Below are 18,585 nucleotides of genomic sequence, written 5' to 3' on the forward strand. Positions count from 1 at the left end.
CAGCATCCCAAACTGAGAGATATTTCAGTTTTGAAATCTCTCTCCTCTTTGTTCAGACTAACATCTTTGAAGATAAGAGAGCTGTCAGCTGATCCTGGGAAAGAAGAAAGCAGACAGACAGAGAGAGTGTTGAGCTATGTTTTGATCCTTGTTCCATTTGTTCAAGGGTGGATTTGATGGAAGATGATGATTTTGTGGCTCAGAGTGAGAGGGCTTTCATCTTTTTTACTGGCAGGATTCCTACGCCCCTTTACTAGCTTCATTATGGTCTGGTCTTATGGTAGCAAGCATGACTTGTCCCCTTAAGCTAACCAGGATCTGCCCTGGTTGCATATGAATGGGAGACTAGAAGTGTGAGCTCTGTAAGATATTCCCCTCAGGGGATGGAGCCGCTCTGGAAAGAGCATCTAGGCTCCAAGTTCCTTCCCTGGCATCTCCAAGATAGGGCTGAGAGAACCTATCCTGCCTACAACCTTGGAAAAGCCGCTGCCAGTCTGTGTAGACAATACTGAGCGAGATGGACCTATGGTCTGACTCAGGATATGGCAGCTTCCTATGTTTCTAAAATCATACAGACAACCCTTCTGGCTCTTAAATATTTAGCTCAGTGTTCTTGCAAGGCCCTGGGCCCAATGGCACACATCCCCATCAATCCTAAGTGTGGCCATCTGACCTGTTGTTTATTGGGCCTGTGTGAAGCTTTAGCTGAAGCACAATACTCTGCACAGTCCCCCAGCAGCATGCAGAGGTGACTGTTCCCACTAGGCAGTGCGGTGCCTTGCCCAGCATGGGTAGGGCTGCTTTAAAGGAAACTGAACCCTTTTGAACCCCTGCACCAATCTAACAGGGATTCCCAGATGTTGTTGAATTGCTGGCTGCAATGGCTTTTGCTTGGGGATTCTGGGAGTTGTAGTCAACAACATCTGGGAACTCCTATTAGAAGGAGCACCAGCATGCACCATCATGGCAGGGGTGCTCAGAAGTGTAGATGCAGCCAGTGATTTCTCCACAGAGCTCTTAAGAGAAAGCCTCATCTCTCTTAAGGGCCCTCCCAGCACTGAGAAACACACAGTTCTGCGTGGAGATCAGCACAGTGGGGAATGGCTCTCACACTGAAGGGTTGTTGGGTTGTTGTTGTTTTTTGCCAAAGTGGCCCCACTTGAAAAACAGTGAAGATCACTCATATAGCTTGACCATGTCTTTGGAGGACTACTCATACCCACAAGTCATACCCACATTTTATGAGGGGTGTGACTTTTCTTCTTTTGCAACTCCTGCCACATCAGTGGAATACTGTCTGAATGAACAAGTCATCCCATTTTCCTCTCAGAATCTTTTGGGTGCATTTCATTGGTGGCGGGGGGGAGGGGGCTGCTTAAAAATAATATGTGAAAAAAGTATTTGCAACAGGTATGTGCAGAGACACATATTCGTAGTATTGCTTTTCAATCGTGCTAGAAACAGCATTTGTCACATGTGTTTTTAAGTTTCTTCCATGCTTACAACCAAACTCCAGTGCTGAAACAGTTGTCACACTTTCCAAAATCCAGGTTCCTTGCAAATCTACTGCACATTTCTCATCCAGGAAGTCTTTGCAATGTTTTAACCATGATTGTGCATGGATGAGAACATTGTCAGTGTAGCCTCACAGGGAAAGGAGCTGGAGCTCAGTGACAGAGTGAGTTTTTTGCGTGCAAACAGTCCTAGTTTCAGTCCCTAGAACTCCCAATTAAAAATATCTCAAGCAGCAGGGATAGGAAAGTCCTCTCTCTGTCTGAGACCCTGTAAAGCTGCTGCCAGTCAGAGCAGATGAACCAAGTAGAAGGCAGCATGATGTGTCTGGGTAGGTTCACAGCACTCATGATGCAATGGAAGTGTCAAAGTTGTTGAGGGGTGTGAGGAGAAACATTAAAAACCTCACACAGCAGAGTATGTTCTGGTGGTAAAGGAGTTTAGCCCAAGAGATTATCTGAAAACACTAGGTTGGGTTCAAAAATAAAGATTTATTAAGAAACTAAAGCATTGCATACTGAGAGATAGAAGAACATATCTCAACATATTTAAACTGACACTAACATATCTAACATATCTAAACTCACATATCTCACATATCTAAACAGACACTGCACAGGGTCTCATGATCAGTGAGACCCGCTTTGTAAAGCTAAGCCGGGAGAGCGAGCTAAGCCCGCTCTCCCCACAGATGAGCAGGGCAGGAGCCCTGGGCGGCTGGATTGGCCGCCCACACAACTGCCAGCTCAGTGACAGAGCCGGCAGGGGCTAGGGAGTTCGGGGGCCGCGTGGCCCCTGGAAGCTCCAGTATGCCCTGCGCGAGCGTGCAGGGCATACTGGGGAGACCCCCGAACTGGGAGGCTGCTTTTCAGCCTCCCGCCGGGGGCCTAGTCGTGAATAGCTGCAGCGCAGAGCCGTGCCGCGGCTACTCACGATCCCAAAAAACGGGTTTGCGAAGTGCTCGCTCCGCAAACCCAGTTTAAGGGTCAGGCTACTTGAGCAGGTTACCCGCTCAAGAACCACCGGGCTCGCAGCTGAGCCCAGTGGTTCTCACGATTGTAGGAAATCGGGCTAGCGCGGGCTAGCTCGATTTTCTACAATTGTGTGAATAGCCTCACTAACTTTCAGCAGCTGAACAAGTCTAACTGGCTCTAACTGCCTTTAAGGTAAAGTTGTGCCCTCGAGTCAGGGTCAACTCCTGGAGCCAAAAGAGCCCTGTGGTTGTCTTTGGTAGAACACAGGAGGGATTTACCATTGCCATCTCCCGCGCAGTGTGAGATGATATCATTCAGCACCTTCCTATATCACCGCTGCCCGATAGAGGTGTTTCCCATCTTCTGGGAACCATACCAGCAGGTATTTGGAACCAGCAACCTCTTGCTAGCTAGGCAAGTCTTTCCCCGCTATTAACATAGCTAGCTCTTCATGCCTCTAGTGGCCAAAAGAGGTTACGCTAAGAGTCAATGCTGTAGAATTCTTACTTGTAACAAAAGTGACATGCACACAAAAAATTATGTGTTTACTTGGAAGTCAATAATTCTAGTGAAGGGAAGCAATAAAAACCTACTGCTCAAAGACAAAAGGATGGTTCCCTGCAGGTTTTGCATAGTATTCTCAGGCCACGGTTTGAGGGTACATGAGCTTCCACCTTGTATATTGAAACTAAGCAAGTCTAGGTCCTGATAGTCCCTGGATGTGTGTGACCACCTGGGAACCCCATGTACTCGACTTTGAGCTCTGTGATGGAAAAAAGGCAGGATGTAAGCATAATATTCATAAAACAAATAATTCTTTCTATCAGTTTAGCGAATCAGTCAGCCCATGAGTCATTTCCCTGCCTACCCATAGAGACACAGCTTTGCACAGCAAGAGTGTCAAAGAGATCAGATTACTAGCTCTCAAGAGGGTATATTAAGGACTTCTGTTCCTTAAGCAACTCGGAGAAGAGACAAATTACGTGGGTTTCTGTTTGCTCAACTCCATTCCACACAGCAATATATTGTCCTCCTTGGGTGCTGCCTTGAGTCTAGACTCCTATAGGGCGACCAGGTGCAAATAAGAAAAGAGTCCCTGTCCCCAGAAGAAGAGGTTTTTGAAAGTACAACTTGCCATGTGGGGTTGAAGAAAGCTGCATCTGCTGAAGTACCCTATTCTGCATCATGTACAGCAACGCTGTCCTCCTCCCTTAGTAGCTGCCACCCTGGCCTGTAGCTGGGGATAATGGGAACTGTAGTTCCACGACATCTGGAGTATCACATATTGGGAACCTCTAGCATAGTGGATGGCCCCTCCTCTTTCATGCCCAGGTCACTCACAGCTGCTTCCAGATCTAATCATGGATGTAATGGAGCACAATCTCCTAAGGTGGCACCAGAGTGCAAGGGCCTCAGTGAAGAAAGGAAATGGTTGCAGCAAAAGTAAATACAATGTGTACTGTACATCTTTCTTGCGTATTGCATGAGATCCAGACATTACATCTGGTTTGCCTTAAGGAAGTTAGGAGTTTCCCCCAGTGCTCTCAAACCACAATATTTTGTCAGTGGCAAGAAGATACTGAGGTTATTTCCACAATCGGCGGAAAGCAGGCTAAGGGAGCTTAGCCCGCTTTCTGTCAGTCGTGGGAACCACCAGGCTTGCAGGCAAGCCCAGGGCTCTCAAGGTGGCTAGCCCTCCTAAAACACCCTCCCCTTAAATGAGGCTAACGGAGCGAGCGCTCATTTTGTGAGACCTCATTTTGTTGCTCGTGTGTCGCTGCGGCGCATGGTGACACACGAGTAGACCCCAACTGGGAGGCTGCAAACAGCCTCCTAACATCGGGGGTCTCTCCAGGATTCCCCGCACGCTTCCTCAGGACATCCTGGAACTTCTGAGGGCAAGCCGGCCCCCTATCCTCGCCACCCCTGCTGATCTCCATCACCCCATGATGGAGCCAGCAGTCATGTGGGCGACTGATCCGGCCGCCCAGGGCTCTGGGCAGGATTGTCTGTGGGGAGAGGGGGCTAAACCCGCTCTCCCCACAGACCTGACAGAAGCTCTTCGCACGGATTGTGAGAAGAGCTTCATTTCCCCCCCTGCTAAAAGTAAAAAGCAAACTTGTGCTGTCAAGTCGGTGTCAACTCCTGGCGACCACAGAGTCATGTGGTTTTCTTTGGTAGAATACAGGAGGGGTTTACCATTGCCTCCTCCAGTGCAGTATGAGATGATGCCTTCCAGCATCTTCCTATATCGCTGCTGCCCAATCTAGGGGTTGCCCATAGTCTGGGAACTATACCACTGGGGATTCAAACCTCTTGCTCCCTGGGCAAGTTACTTCCCTGCTGTGCTATTAGATGACTTCTCCCCTGCTACTGTACATCAGTTCTAATTGTTAATTATTGCCTTATGAACCATGCCCATGAATATCACTAGCAATGAGCAATGCAAAGTCCCTCCTCCTTCCCCACCTGCCTGCCATGCATGCATTTGCCATTTCCTGATTTTTAAAATAGTTTTTCATAGAATTTTTTTTAAAAAAACTTTAAAAGATGTAGGTCTCCTCCACTATGTCACTATCACATGAGTATGCACTTGAGTAGTCCTATAGAAAGCTAAAAGCAACCTTTGATTCACCCTACGGCAATAATTCAGCTTTCAAAAGACTGTGCACTTTCTGTCCGAATCAATGAGATAGATAGACAGACAGACAGACAGACAGACAGATAGATAGATAGATAGATAGAGCCACTGACCCTTTTTAACATAAGGAACACCAGTATGGGTAGCCCTCTATGCCATTATATAGGGGCAGCATACAGGTTGAGTATACAGGCCATTGAGCCATGGGATCTGTGGGAATTTTTTTTTTATTTTTATTTTTTGCCATGTAGAAAATGTATTTGTAGCCACAGAACTAGTCCTGCAAAGCAAAAAAAAAACTACAATGGAAGTATGGTGATATTTTTATTGGACCAACTCATGTTCTTTATGCTAGAAACCAGATTTTGAGTTACAAAGCAGACTTCTTTATACTTTGGTGTTAAAAGCAAAAATGAAATATGATGTTTCATGCTCAGGCAGGTGTTAAGCTGGTAAAGTGGAATGTTCTTGAAATCAAAGGAGTAGGAAAGTTAAAATGGGATCTGCTTGCATTGCATGACAAAATCTTTGGGTCTTTTGCAGGAGGGTAGGGCAGAAAAATACCAGCCTGGCTTCTTATTCCTTCAACAGCAGCCTGATCTCAAGAAATTGGCAGGAGTTTGTTCAGATAGCAGGCTTTGCAGTGGGTTTACCGCAAGGCTTTACTGTGGGTTTGGGGCATATGGATACTCCGATGCAAAAAGAGGATTAAAACAAAAAGCAAAAAAGCCTTGAAATAAAATTGGACTAGGTTCCAATACGGAAGGGAAAGCACAAATTGTGTGTGAATTGCTCTCTGAAATATTGCACAGACTTTGGGGTAAATCCAGCCGATATGTGAACACATACTGTCACCAAACCTCCCAAAGTAAAGTCGCAGTAAAGTCACCATCTGAAAAAGCTCCAGGGACTTTTACACACAGCAGGCTTTACCGCGGAGGCTTTACTGCAAATTCGAAGTTGTCCCAAAAAACTGACACATATAGTGGATTTTTTTATGCCGGATATAAATCGGGTTACACTCTAAGGTGCAGTGAAAAACCCGAATTGTGTGTGAAGTGCTCCCCGATAACTCGCAGGGACTTAGGGGTAAATCTGGCCAATATGTGAACGCACCCCCTCTATTCCGGAGGAGATGTGAGTTAAAAGGCTTTAAAAGCCCTGTGTGTAAAACTTCTGGGTGATGCTTTTGACAGCATGGAAATAAACCTGCCAACCTGCCTTTTATGTTCTCCTGCTGCTGTCTTCAGATCTTGCACAGGGTTGTGTAAAAAAAGTTGGTGGGGCCAAGTTACACGGCACAGTGACACATTCACGTGAACCAAGAGGAACAGAACAGAAACACATTCCAGAAAAGTATTGGCTGTTTTAAAAAGTGGTTTGGGCTGAAGGAGGCAATACACTCCCTTTTGCAGCTCTCCACCTGTTTCTGCCTGAAACTATAAAGCTGTGCAACTAAATCATAGCTCTCAGGAGAGATGGCGTGATGCCAGCTGTTATCTCTCCATGCACATCATTTCCTCCTTTTGGGTATCTAGAGGATCATATTAGACTGCCAACCTGCCTTTTATGAAAATGAAGGGAAAACACCTGAAAAACAAAGCCCTTCGAAAGAGGTGTCATTTGTAGAAATGTAGAATCCCTGCTAGTTAAGGGAATGCTCTTATTATTGAGGACTCCTACAGTTTCCAAAACATTGTTTCACATATCTCTTTCTAGCAAGCATATTCTTGCTATTGTTATTACTAACTATTATTAACAAACAACAACAACAACAATGCGCAGTGATCTTCACTATTTTTCAAGCAGGAGCCACTCTGGCAAAAAACCCCACAAAAACCTTCAATGTGGGAGCCATTCCTCACCACTGTGCTGATCTTTGCACACTCCTACACTTTTCTCCGTGCTGAGAGGGCCCATTAAGAGAGATGGAGCTCTCTCTTAAGAGCTCTGTGGGGAAAGCGCTGGGAAAGCACACACGTCCAGGATATGCCTTCCCAGGCAGATACTTTCCAGGTTGGCGCAGGGGCTCAAGAGGGCTGTTTCCCTTAAAGGACCCACCAGCACAGGGCAAAGTGCAGTACTGCACAGTGGGAATGGGTGCCTCTGCATGGTGCCAGGGGACTGTGCAGAGTGTTCTCCTTCGGCCAAAGCATCACACAGGACCTCCCACTGGCTCCCAGGCTTTACAATGAAGAACACTGATACTGTGCCATTATAGCATGCTTAATATACCGTTTCACAAGTAAACAGAAGACACCACTGCTCCCTGTCCTAATGGGCTCACAAATTAAAGCTGTAAGGAGTTCCAGGGCAGCATGTACACTATTGCTTTGGAGGACAGGACACTGGAGACTTGGGATGTCTTCTATTATAACATTCATTTGCAAATGTACACGTACAGCAAACATTGTAGGGGAAAAGCCATATCTACTGCCTAACATCCTGAGCAAGGATGCACCAATGCAATGAGAAAGCAGCCTAACAGGACTACCCAACCAACTGCACTGGTACAGTAGGGAAGAGGCAATTGTTGACACCCTCCCCTTCCCCAGGAATTCCTCTGTGCCACCTGAAAATATGTCTCTGAGGGTTGCACAGCCCTCAGGGACAAATTTTTGGGTGGCACAGGGGGCTTCCTGGGAAAGGGCATCAAAAATTGCCACTTCCTCAGTGCAGTTAGTTGGGAAGTTCTGTTAGGCTGTTTTCTCATGGCACTGGTGCATCCTTGCTGTGTATGTCAACCCTTATCATGTGTGACCAGGGCACTTTCCAGACTAGACCCTACAATGGGGGTCAGGACAAATCTCGGAAGTGTGCTTCCACACTTCCGGTGTTGTGACACCGCAGTCCCTATGTGGACAGCAGGGTGCCGTTCACATTTCCAATGCCTTGTTGCAAATGTAATCGCTGCAATATAGAGCAAGGACGTCGCATATTCAATGTGAAAAAGTTGCTGGTTTTTCAGGTTGTTAGTTGCTGCGAGACTACTCCCCCTGCTGTTTATGGCCTGAATGTGACTTGCCCAAATGGAGGCATTTTGCTGCCAATGAGCAGCTAGTCTGGAAAGCGCCATGTGCTTCCAACAAAGAGCTTCAGCAGCATACGTGGGATTATACCATTTTGCTCTCCCAACAAAATTCCTGGGCCAGTAATCTTTATAACAACAGACGTATAATAATGACATACGTATTATTCTTATATGACTGTGGTGATGACAGAGGAATCATGGTTTGCCTAAAGACACTTGTGAGTTAGTCATCAAGAAGATTTTTGAATGGGTAGATTTCCCAGCTCCCGCAAACCCTTGGCCATTATGCCACACCAGTTTTTGAAAGACTTTATGCCTCTCTTTCTCCACAGAAAGCTCAACAGCAAACAAGAGCCAGAATATGCGGGGAGGGGCGGAATATCTCTGTCCCATTTGTCCAAACATAATATGCCATGTGTATCACACTAGCTAGTGAAAAGTAATTTGTGAGATTGAGTTATTTTGGAGGCTAATTTTGTTTTTGAAGTGCTGTCCTCACAGCAGCAAGGAGGACTAACACAGAGCAACAAAAAGAGCAGGAGCTCATAGAGATTTTGTGTTTTTTGAAGATAAGGTTGTTTTTAACAGCTTGTAAAACAATTCTTTTACTAATAGAAGGGACATTGACTAAGGCTGTGAGCAGAACCACTTAAGGGTATGATGAACACTGAGAGATTGATGCATTCATCTGAGTTTAGAAATCTTTCTACTGGATGGTGGGGTTCAAAAGAGATCTCAATAATATACACAACAGCAAACAGTCCAACAGTTTGTTTAATGTTATATTAGTCCCTTGTGTTACTCCTCCAAGTACATGTGGACATATTTTGATGGGATCTTTGAATGTTTAAAGATATGTTGTATATATTACAGTTTTGATCACATACATTGGAAAGTACTGAAAATCCTATGGAATATATTTTACGATATGTATATTGTGCATTCCATTTTTATCTAGTGAGAACTAGAACATGCCAGAGTGCTCTGATTTTTGCTTGGATAATTTGTTAAACCAGTGTTTTCAGCACATTGGATTCAGTGGCTGAATTCAGACTAAGTGACTCAGTTGTACTACTCAGTTGCACTAAAATATACTAAGTAGTATTTTATTACTCTAAAATACTACTTAATTGCAACAGGAGGACTACTCAGGAGTATTAGTCTGGCTGCCAGCCGCCTGCCTTTTCTTTCCACTTGTATTGGTGAGAATTCCTTCCCTTACTCTTTCTTTGCTTCTGTTTGGAGAAGATTTTCGCTATTCCATTCCTTAATTGTTCTGTTTTGCTCTGCCCAGCATCCTACTCCTCCTAAATTCCAGTGGCTTGCATACTTCACAGGGAGCCGCACATCCAAGAGGGATTTGTGTTATTTTTATTTTTACATTTATATCCTGCTCACTCTTAGCAGCTGTGGCAGAGGGTCTGAGAGAGCGATGCTGTGCATCTTCATTGCTGTGACTGAGTCCCATCATTCCCAATGCCTGGCTGCTGTGGGGTATGAAAACCAGTTTAAGTAGGGAAATGTCTACAGTTAATTCTGGAATTGGAGCATGCACTCTTTGCCACAGTGTTCAATTGTTACATGCATCTTTCCCCCCTTGTATATTACTGATGAGAATGTGTGCATTAATAGCACTACAAAAAAGTAGTCTTCATCTGGCAAAATGAATTATTGCACCAAGATTCTTTTTGATTGTGATGTTTGATTGCTCATCATCATCCTTCACTGACCAGAGATAGTATAACTGTTTGCTGAGCACATGCACTTCAGCATCTTGGGAAGAGCACCTACATGATTGCATGCAGAAGGTTCTAAGTTCCCTCCCTGGCATCTCCAAGATAGGGCTGAGAGAGATTCCTGCCTGCAACCTTGGAGAAGCCGCTGCCAGTCAGTGTAGACAATACTGAGCAAGATGAACCAATGGTCTGACTCAGTATATGGCAGCTTCCTATGTTCCTGTGATTACATCCGTTCCCAGAAAGGGCCTGTATCCTAAGGCATCAGGCACTTCCTGCCTGGCAGCCTCATTCCAGGCCCCAAAGATCAGTCTGTCTCCCTTACACAGCAGCAGCTTCCAAAACCTTCTCTTTCTTTACAGAGACACCTCTATCATGGAGGAGGAGGACTCAGAGAGAGAGAGAGAGAGAGAGGAGGAGGAGGAGGAGGAGGAGGAAGGTGATATCATCTTCAGCTCCTTCTGTGAGATGCAGTCTGTGTGCTTCTTACCAAATCCACCATGGCTTCATTCATCAGGATGAGAGCCATTATATCAAGTAAAGAACACCGAGCTCTCTAAGACTGATCCTACAGCAAGCCTTTTGGAAGCTCAGCCACAATGATGTTGGGACATTTCCCTTGGTAATGGTCTATCAGCCAAGCCTGTCTAAAGGATGCTCCTTGACATTCCCCTAGGTGCCCTGCTGGGCCTGTTAATGCCACACCAGGAGTCTGGAGAGCAAGAGCTGACGTCAATGGCCTGGGACTCTGGACTCTAAATGGGATGAAGGGCCAGGCCTGTTGCACAGCAAGGCCCCCTGTGACGCGCAGTCAGCCATGTGTGGAAGAATCCCTCCTAATACGATCCTAAAGGGCCGTCTTCCCCTTTGCTCAGCATTCCTTAAGTCCACCTTTCCATTAGCTGAATGGGAAGTCAACACAACAGCAGGGTGATCAGATGCAATGAAGAAGACAGGACTTCTGTCCCTTTAGTAATAGCAGAGAAAAATAGAATTCCAGCTCATTTGCGGGTGAAGCTTTCCTCAGCATGGTGGATGCATGGATAAGAAACAGCTTCAGCTCCCACCAGGGGCTATGCTCTGAAGGCACATCATGCAGCCTCCTTGCAGAAACTAAGCTGGTCTGGATCTGGGGGTCAGTGCCTGACCACCAGTGGGAGACCGCTTGGGGACCTCATGTGCAGCTTCATCACAGAAGAGAAGTGAGATGTTGCATGTATTTAATTGGAGCCCTCCAGCAGTTGTTGGACTACAACTCCCATCATCCCCAGCCACAGTGGCCAATAGTCAGGAATGATGTGAATTGTAGTCCAAGAACAGCTGGAGGACCAAAAGTGTGCAGCCTTGAGAGTATTTATATACCATTGGCCAGGCAGAGGACTCTCAGTTTACCAAAAACAAACAAAACCCAGCCCTTTACAACTATCCATCTATAAAACTCAATAAAACAGAACGCGAAAAAACCAGCAGACAACCCCTCTTCCCTGAACAAAGCCAGACAGAACCATAAATAAAAACCTCAGTGCACTCGGAATATCTGGAGCCCTGCCAGATGGCAATTTTACTTTGGAAGGGGGCAGGTGTGTGTTCACCTATTGTCCAGATTTACATCGACGTCCCTGTGAGCTATCAGGGAGCTCCCCATACACGATTCAGGTTTTTCATCATGCATTGGAGCTTAGTCTGATTTATGTCTTGGGTAAAAAAATCCCACTTTTTGCATCAGGTTTTGGGGCAAATTCAAAATAGCCTATATGCCCCGTAACTCATAGTATTTCACCCCTCTTAATCCTGCAGTAAAGCTTGCTGTTCGGGAAAGGTACTGGAGCTGCACAGAGTATCCAAGAGTATCTGAAGCTTCTCAGCTAACACCCACTTGAACACCTCACCCGCAAAGGGTGTATTTGTCTTGAGGGTCCAAGAGAGGCCGAGGAAGAGAGCTGATCTTGGGTAGCAAGCATGACTTGTCGCCTTAGCTAAGCAGGATCTGCCCTGCTTGCATATGAAAGGGAGACTAGAAGTGTGAGCACTGTAAGATATTTCCTTTAGGGGATAGAGCTGTTCTGGGATGAACATCTAGGTTCCAAGTTCCTTCCCTGGCATCTCCAAGATAGGGCTCAGAGAGATTCCTGCCTGCAACCTTGGAGAAGCCGCTGCCAGCCTGTGAAGACAATACGGAGCGAGATGGAACTATGGTCTGACTTAGAATATGGCAGCTTCCTGTGTTCTATGTTCCTAGGCTTTCTTTAAGGAGTGGTCTCACAATAATCTCTTTCAAGGTAGCTGACACCACCCCCTCTCAAAAGGAAGCATTTATCGCCTCCTGAACCCCAGTCATCAATCATCTTGACTTTATAAGCCAGGAGGAGAAGGGTCAGGCAAACAGGCGGTGAACCACATTCCTCCAAGCACCTTGCCCAAATTGGCAAACACAATTTTTCCCCTGAATCCCTTTGGAACAATATTCTATTATGTAATAATGTCGCCTCATTCTGAGGAGCTTTGTGTGTGGAGGGGGGAGGGGTGCACTAAAAATGCTATTGCCAGCTAGTGGCTGCCAGGAGAAACATTTGTGAGTTTCACCTCCACCCCCGAAAACTGCCCATTCCTCCCAAATTGCCAAAATGCCCCAACCCCACTTTTGCAGACTGAGAATGGGCTGCAAAACTGGAGGACAGAAGGGGTTTGGGCCCAGCCCAACATTCGGCTGCCTTCCTCTTAAAGGTTTAAGTCTTTAACTCCGTGCCTTAGAAAGCGCCACTCGCTTCCCCTCCCATCTCTTTTCTTGGACTGAATTCAGATACCCAAAAGGCGGCATTTGTGCCACACAGATTTGTATCCCTTTTCTACATTTCATTATTAGTATTATTCCACTGTGGAAAATAAGCATTGCTTGCTGATTTCTGCAGACTAAATTGCTGTTAGAGGCACAGCAGCAGGTCACTTTGGGGTGTATTATTTTTCTAAGCCAAAATCGCCCCCAAAGCTAATTCAATCGCTGCATCCCCAAACAGCCGTGTGAATCAAGCCTTTAGGAATTATTTGAATGCCTCCAAATATTAGAACAGCTGGCCTTGGTTTATTGGTTTACTTTCAACACAAGTTGTGGGTAGAGGTGGGTGGGGAAGAAGAAGAAGAAGCATACATCTCCGTGGCTCCTATTTAAACCATTCCTTCCGCCGCCTTTTCACAACCTTCCTTTCTCCTCCCCCTCTACTCATCCCTCTTGCTGCTGAGCACAGAAGAATCCTGGCACCAGGCCTCTCTGGCCCAGCAACCATTCCTCTTCTGCTCCTTTCATTTCAGATGGCCCTTCCCTCACCTTTCCTACCGGGACCTCAGGCAGGCAGCTTTCTCACTCTCTTCTACCTGGTTTTTGCTGGGTCAGCAGCAAGAGCGGCAAGAGATAGCATGTGTCATACCAATGGGAAGGCGGTGGGAGGGGGAGCGGAAAACCTCAAGGCAAATGTATAAACCTCTCTCACTGTGGCACTTTTTAACATATGAAATCTCGCTTAACTTTTGACTATATATCAGGGCTTTCTAAAAGAAAAACCCAGAACTGCACAATGCTGTATGAGTGTAGTTTGCATAGGTAGCATGAAACACTACAGCACACACTTGTGCATTTTCCTCTGTGCACACATACTTTGTTGCCTAGAGTCACATTCCATGGCACTTGCCTACACAGCGTAAGAGAGAAATCCTCAGAACTGTGGATTTGACATCATTACTTATTGCAGAAGGGTTTTTACATTCATTGCCAAAGACTCTGTGGGGAGCAGCAGTGGAGTCTGCAGCAAGCGTCTTTGGCAAGGGGAGGAGAAATGGATACGCTTGACTGGGGCCTGTGTTCTAGACAAGCCTAAATGACTCACTTTACTTTTCTCATGGTTATCACTCACTTTTTAAAGCATCTAACATAATACAACATTTATATGATTTGAATTTCTGAACTGTACAAATTTTTTATGGCAACACTTTTGGGAGCGGGGCGCTGCATATTTTGTTTCTGGTTTGCACATTTTAAAAAAGTCATGCTACACATGGTATTCTTAATACCATGTCGTCCCTTGACTATTGCGGGTTTCCCAGTCGTGGAGTTGAGTATCCGTGATTGGGAAATTGTCACCACCCTTGTCAACCGTGACCTGAGTATTTGCAGTTTGGTGCCTTTTTTCAAAAATTTGGGTAGTTGTTTGGGGGAATTTCCAGGGTCAGGGGGTCATTTCCAAGGGTCAGGAGGTGATTTTCAGGAATTAGGGGTGATTGGGGGGGCTCAGGAGTGATTTGGGGGTCATTTCTGGGGGTCAGGAGGGATTTGTTCTATTTTTTTCTTGATTTTCCTGATCGCAATTCCTAACCCCATTTCCCATTACTCTCAATGTCTCACCTACCGTGAATTCACCAACCGTGAGGGTTTCCCGGAATGGAAACCCTCACGGTTGGTGAGGGACAACTCTTCAAGATCCAGGGAACTAATATATTTCTAAGGGGTATTCTCTGACACCCCTTCCAAAAGACTGCAATGAACTAGAAGATTGGCAACTAGAATGATCAAAGGATTGGAGCAGCTTTCTTATGAGCAAAAGCCAAAGTCATGCTTCGAGTTTTTAATTTTAGAGAAGAGAGGACATGATAGAGGTTTATAGTCACAAACAGACTCACTGGAAGGAGTGGAGAAGGAATGACTCCCCCCTCCCCCACTCCAGATGACTTGTATTTTCTCTGTAGTCAGTATTGCCCTCCAATAGTTGGGAAGGATCTCTTTTCCTGACCATTTACCTATTAAGCACCCAGACTTTATATCCCGTCACTTTCTAATATACAAGTTCAGTTTTTACCTTGTCTGTATATAGCGCTGTCATGGATTCCTCACCAACTGCATACTACCACCCCACTCCATTTTCCAGCACCTGAATATGCTATTTATTGGTAAGCACAAACATGCTATTTATTGGAGAAGGGAAAGATTCCAGGTAAGACTGGTGAAGATACCAAATCAAAGCTCATGCTGAGGGGCTGTGCTGAGTGCATTTTCATCACATCACTAAGTTCTACAATTGACCCTACAAAACTGGCGCTAGGGATTAAGGCTTTCATGCTTGCACCTTGTCATGGTCACCATTTACATCCTGAGATAACATAAAATGTAACTCCAAAATATGTTTCCAGGCGCAATACAAAGTGCTATAGGTTATTACCTATAAAGCCCTTAATGGCTTGGGCCAGGGTATTTAAGAGAGCGCCTTCTTGGTCATGAACCCTGCTCCTATTACATTCTTCTGGAGAGGTGTGGATAAGGTTGCCACCGGCTCGTTGGTGGCGACCCAGGATTGGGCTTTCTCTGTGGCTGCCCCAGAGCTTTGGAATATGCTCCCTGTTGAAATAAGTGCATCTCCTTCTATGTTTGTTCAGATAGTTCCCCAAGACGCACCTGTTTGCACAGGCTTTTAACTGGAATTAATCTTATTAATTTGTTTTAATAACTTGTTTTATGACATTGTTTTACTGTGTTTTTTGGACTTCCAATCTTTTATTTTTTTAATATTGTTTTAAATTTATTACACTGCCTAGAGATGTACATATCAGGCAGAATAAAAACATGATAAACAAACAAACAAACAAACAAACAAAATGACTCCTTTTGATTTAGAATACTAGTATAGTCTGGAAAAGAGCAGGGGGCAGGGAGAATCCATGGTTGCTTAAAGCAAAATTAAAAGACCCCAAAACAAAATAATATCTATAGAAAATAAATGAAGACTACACTAGATTCGAGATATTAATAGCAGCAATAGAACAAAAAACACACTGAGCTTTTCAGTTAGGTTGCAATCCTATACACACTTACTTGGGAGAAAATCTGATTGAAACCCATGGTACTTACTTCTAAGTAGGCATGCATAGGATGGATTGCACTATAAAGCAAAAACAAAAACCAAAAAAACACCACATTACAATACACAAGTAGGCAGTGATTTACATCAAAATCAAGCTATCCTCTCAACTGCCCTACAAAGATCCCCCTGCTGACAAAAAAACCCCAAAGCTAATATACTCAAGGGGATTATATATTGTTTGAACCTCTCCCAGCCAGCCTCCTGTGCTTTACCTGCCTTATATGAAGACCAGTGGTTGAACAGAATAGTGACCCCATGCTTTGCTCCGTAATTCCATTTCCACACGAACTAGAGCTTAGTTTTGTTGTTGCTGTTGATAAAGAAAGCTGGAAATGCGAGCAAAGCCCGGCAGGTGAAGCAATCTGGGTGACTTGCTTAAAATCCAAGCACTATCTGGAAATCCAGGGGAGAGAGCAACTTTAAAGGGGGCCTGATCAGAATCAGGACTGTGGGATGGCGTTAACACCCCTCTCACACAACGCTGTCTCAGTTCAGATTGGAGTGCCATACGGCTGCTGTTTGCATCTTAAGAATGAACATGTAAGCCCCAGTTACACAACGGGCATGTTGTCTAGTCTGACGGTTCTCCCCTACACCGGCCTTAATTTATGAAATAGAACTTCTGCCTCAGGTATCGTTTGTTTGTTTGTTTGTTTGTTTACATTTATATACCACCCTTCATTCTAAGACCCCAGTGCAGTTAACAAGATAAAACAATAAAATTAAACGAAGCATAAAAACAAGATACAACAACAAAACAAGAATACATAAAAACAGAACAAAATTGTAGCTAATCGTTTAAAAAAAGCAGAGACAGCTCATTGTCCAAAAGCCTGAATAAAAAGGGCAGTCTTCACTCTCCTTCTGAAGACTAGGAGCCATGAGAGTCTCATGCTCCCGTGAGTTCCACAGCCTGGGGACAGTAACTAAGAAGGCCCTGTCTCACATACCCAACAAATGAATCTTAGCAGGTTTCGGTAGGCGACACCTGCTGAGGCATACAGAGCAGGGCCCTCCCAGCTGATCTAGTCAGGTCGATGGATGCAGCTGGGAGCATGAGGTCCCTAAAGTACTCAGAGCCCAAGCCATTTAGGGCTTAAAGGTAATAGCACCTTGAACTGTACCCAGAAACAGATAGGAAACAGATATATTGTGAAGGACAGTCCCTATTTTCTGGTACCAGTCTCTGGAGAATCGCTGATGTTGTCCCTCTTCTTTCTTTCGGGATGATGGCTTTTAAAAACATTGTTCACATGACCGCACATGCATTAGAGTTTTTCAGGTTTGGCCCCCAGTCCCAATTCTCTAGGAGTTAAATTTCTAAGGATCAAACTAGCCATGATAATGGAGCTCCCAATGTCTTTTTCTTTCTCAAAAAGCAGCCACAATGTGGATCGGTGGGTGGGGGGCATTTCCCTATGCTCTATGGTCCCACCCATCCACCAAATCCATCCCTGCTGCCCCAAACTGCTATTAGCCACAGATGCAAAAACGTACAGGCAGAAAACTGTAACTTCCCCCCTCAGCATCTAAGAGCTTCAGAAAAGGGTGGAATTTAAGTTGAGCAATTGGTACCAGAGGCGTAACTAGGGAAAACGGCGCCCGGGGCAAGCACTGAAATTGCGCCCCCCCCCACTCTCCTTCCCCCCGGCTGCCCCCGGAAATATGGAAATGTGTCACAGCCATAGTCAAATGTGGGTTGTGGGCTGCATCCGTGCAAGTATACTGGGACAGGAAAAAGGAAACATGAGGCTACAAGGCTCTTTAGAAATATATATTTTAAAGAAATGTCTTGCATACTAACAGCCTAAGTTTGCAGTCCTCATGGCCAGAAAAAAAATGCTTTTAAACATAGTAATAGGTTTTGTGTCCCAAAATGGAAAAGACAAGACAGGTATTCTAGTCTTTTCCATCATAGATATTCTAGTCTATTCAAGATTTATGCTTATATTATAATAGAGACTTAAATTATAATAGACATATATTCTAGTCTATCATAGATATTCTATGTTTATTAATTCTATAATAATGTCTATTTGTAGCACACTTTACGTTGGTTGTATTCCTGGGAAACTCAATGGCCACATTCAGCCACCATTATTTGAGCCATGATCTCCTCCTCTTTCTGCTTCCCTCTCATACACAGTCTTAATAAATAACCTCCTGGTTTAATTAAATCACCGTTTGCCTATGCACCTGAACAGCAAAACTGAGGTTTGGGCCCTTCATATACCAGAATTGCAAACCACACTGTGTGATCCTAGTTTGGAGGGCTTACTCAGCAGTTTATTGGATGTAAGCTGTGAATGTGAATGCATCCAATTGGATTGAACGTAAGGGCAAGTTATGGTTTAATTATGTAGGAAGCTGTCTACAGAGTCAGATATTGGTCCACCTAGCTCACTATTGCCCACACTGACTGGCAGCAGCTCTCCAAGGTTTCAGGCAGGAGTTTCTCCCAGCCCTACCTGGAGGTAGGGATTGAACCTGAGATCTTCTGCATGTTATTTGCAATTACATCTGACTTGCTTGAAATAAATACACATAAATAAATACCCCCCAACATACATCTGACTTGCTTGAAATAAAAACACAGGCAAATCAAAAAGATCATGAATAAGTAGGGGTGAGATTTTTCTTTGTTTTAAAAAAGCCTTCCCAATTTCCTCTTATTTTTAAAACTCTCTCAAAGGAAAATATAAGTTTAATATGTAAAACAAAATACACATTGAATGAAAAACCGTGATTAACTTTTAAAAAACTATTAAGTATGTAATTAGAAGGATTC

This window comes from Hemicordylus capensis, chromosome 2 (assembly GCF_027244095.1).
Source record: "Hemicordylus capensis ecotype Gifberg chromosome 2, rHemCap1.1.pri, whole genome shotgun sequence".
Classification (NCBI taxonomy): domain Eukaryota; kingdom Metazoa; phylum Chordata; class Lepidosauria; order Squamata; family Cordylidae; genus Hemicordylus; species Hemicordylus capensis.